General features: G+C 35.9%; 1 long non-coding RNA gene across 1 annotated transcript; it reads right to left on the reverse strand.

The window, feature by feature from the left end:
* Positions 1–224: 224 nt before the first annotated feature.
* Positions 225–3,069, reverse strand: LOC140947219 (uncharacterized). The gene is made up of 2 exons (XR_012166932.1): positions 2,888–3,069; positions 225–569 (listed from the first exon to the last, which is right to left on the reverse strand). It is a non-coding gene; the product is annotated as an uncharacterized lncRNA (long non-coding RNA).
* Between the last annotated feature and the right edge of the window lie 45 nt (positions 3,070–3,114).

A 3,114-nucleotide genomic window follows, 5' to 3' on the forward strand; every position in this document is an offset into this window, starting at 1 on the left:
GGATGATTTAAGTGTAACTTACTTGATTAAAAATACAGTGTTCAGGCTGTTTTATGTATTACACACAGCACAAAATGTAAACAAGATTTTTCCTGGCTTTCATGATAATGTTAAAGCTATCAAGTCAAGAGGCAAGATCGGAGCTGGCCTGGGTTGAAAAGTGCATGCTACATTTCTAAAGTACAGAAGTACAGTTACAAATAATGTTTCAATAAAGAGGCATCTTCAAAGGCCAACAATGCTATTTTATTGAAAAAAGGTAACCAAAATTTAGCAACAACTGTGACTATTGTACATTTTGAACATTATTAATAGTTTATGGTAGTACCCTGAATTTTCAATCCATTTTAACATGTAGAAATACAGTCATGTACTTGTTGTAAACATACACTTAGGAGGCTAGCAAGACATTTATGAAAAAAAAGTATATATATATACAATGCAGTGTTAAAGGTTTAAGTAAATCCAGTTTACATGCTAAAATGTGTAAATTCTTAGCTGCATTTGTTGCCTCCCATAGCACTGCTTGAACCTTGGTAGTAAATTTTCCTTCTGTTTGAAAACTGAACCTGTCCCAGAATGATTAATATCACAATTAGCAACTGAAAATTTGCTCTAAATTAGAGGTTCTGCAAATAAGACGCAGGTTCACTATTTCAGTAAGACTGAGTGGAGTCCAATTTAGTCTGCAATCATACATGTACAAGTGTTTAACAAAATCAGACAACTGTGTAGCAGGAGTCCGATTTGTTTAATCACGAGTACAGCTGTACAACACTGTATGAATACTGACTGAATTAGAGGACATGAAGGTCTGTTAGACTAATGATTAGTAATAAAAAATTATTATCATAACATAGCGCGCGTGCTTGCCCTATATAAGTCCTATTGAGCCGCTATGAACAAAATCTTTATTTACGTACGCCCGTGCGTAAATAACATGACGTAAGCATTTTTTTTTAACCTGGCTGCAAAGTTGTTTTCTTTTAAGCTGCAGTGCACTTTTCCTTCTCTTTAAAATATGGAAGAAACCAGTGAAGTACTGCCCAATTTTTCTATCGGCATTGACCTTTTAGGTCCTGATCCAACAAGCAGCAAAAATAAAGCCGAATTAAAAAAAACTCGCAAGTTGCGCGTTTCGCCAATTTGTCGAAGACAAGCTGCAGCAAATTTTGGCTGAAAGACATTCACTGGGAACAGAACAGACACCAACTGGTCATCAACAACATTTAAAGGCAAAATCTCCGTTTTTATTGTTGTTTTTAAATTTGTTATGCACTTTGTTATCTCCCGGGACAATCCGACTTAAACAGGAAAATTTATCTCGCAATAACAACACAAATTACACAAGAAGACATAAATTTACTAGTCACAAAAACAACTGCTGCCAGGTCTTCTCAAGAAGCCGTAATAACCAGCCAATGTTCGTAAATGAATATAAGTTTAAAGAAGGATAACAGTCGTCTTCGCTAAAAACATGTTTTCTGGATTTCGCCGAGCAAAACGTAAACATCTTTTCAGCAAATCCAAACCATACTCCACGACTTCTTACGAACATGTTAGTATTTTAACTTTAGGTGAACTTTAAGACTCTTTTACCTTTGTTTCTGCTTAGTTTCCATTGATCGTTAACGAATAAAGAAGCAAATTTTCTTTCTCACTTTTACAAAAAGAATATTTTCATTCAAACTAGAGGATTGTGGCGTGTTCGCAATCAGCCAATAGAACCGTTTGTTATTGTGTCGCGCGTTACGAGAATTTTGTAGTTAATCAAAAAGCAAGCATTTTTGTCAGCTATGTTATAAAAGAATTTGCTCATGCTTTTAGCTGTGCGTATATCGAGTTATGGATGCACTTCAGGGAAGTTTGGAGAGCACTCAAGAAGCTAGAGTTGCACTCGGCTATCGCCTCGTGCAACTCTTACGCATCTTTCGTGCTCTCCAAACTTCCCGCGTGCATCCATAACTCGATATACGCACGCTAAGCATGAACAAATTCTTAAATCCTAACCTTTGCAAAAGAAAAGGGAAAAGGTCAACACATGGACAGTTGTATATATGAGCCAGTGCTTTTGTATAAATTGTGACTAAATAAACTCGTTGCTTGTTGATATATAATAATAAAAATAATAATCAAGAAAATGCATATTGTGGTCATCGCTGTACAAAACAGTCAAGTAAATAAAAAAATTGAAGAGTTAAATTTTGATATCAATAATACATTGCAACGGACTAATGTCATGTTGAAATGTTGTGATCAATGTCTCTTTTACATGTAGTACTGGCACCTATTAAAGCAGTCCACTCATCTTCATTACCACGAGCTAAACCATTTTATAAGCCACTCTCAAATGAAGCTGTATATTTATCAACCAGAACAGAACTAAATCATAGGAATTACATTGTATACAGTGTGTAAAATAGACATGCAAGTGCAGTTTTGGCGATGCAAGCATAAGCATAAGAGATTATATGAACGTTGGTGAGGATGGCCGTAACAGAAGCACAAGAATAAACACAAGAATAAAACGTAAGCTTACGTTTCTTCAGGTTTCTTGGATCACAAGAAAATTAAAACCGTACCTTGTGGAGAATTGTTTTTAGCTTTGCCGCTGAAGGGTCCAGTTTGATAAATTATCAAATCCTAAATCCTAATTATTAGGATTTCCGTACGGCCCCACTCATACATTATGCTTGCAGGAGCCATTTTCATACTATTTTACACAAACAGTTGATGTGAAGGGAATCGAAACATAAGACTTAAGCTTACTTGTAAGCCTAAATGCGTAAAATATGATCTGAATATTGCTGTATGGAAATATTACACGTGCAGTGTATGAGTATCTTGTTATCTTTAATCTGTTACAATGCTTCGCTACATATCGTACCTCACTGTACACTGTAAAGACTGGTCCATCTTCCGCTTTGATGTAGGTGACGATCTTTTTCCTTGTAAAACTATTACAGCACTGTAAATTCCCCAAAAACTCGCCTTGAAGTTGAAAATGATGGCTGTTGATTACTCGATCAAAGTTCGATTGGTTTTTTAGCGCTCACGCTGTAAAAATGGTCAACAGTACGTAGTGATGCTCGAATTACAGGCGCGGTCGCAAGG

Source organism: Porites lutea, chromosome 1 (genome assembly GCF_958299795.1).
Source record: "Porites lutea chromosome 1, jaPorLute2.1, whole genome shotgun sequence".
NCBI classification, from domain to species: domain Eukaryota; kingdom Metazoa; phylum Cnidaria; class Anthozoa; order Scleractinia; family Poritidae; genus Porites; species Porites lutea.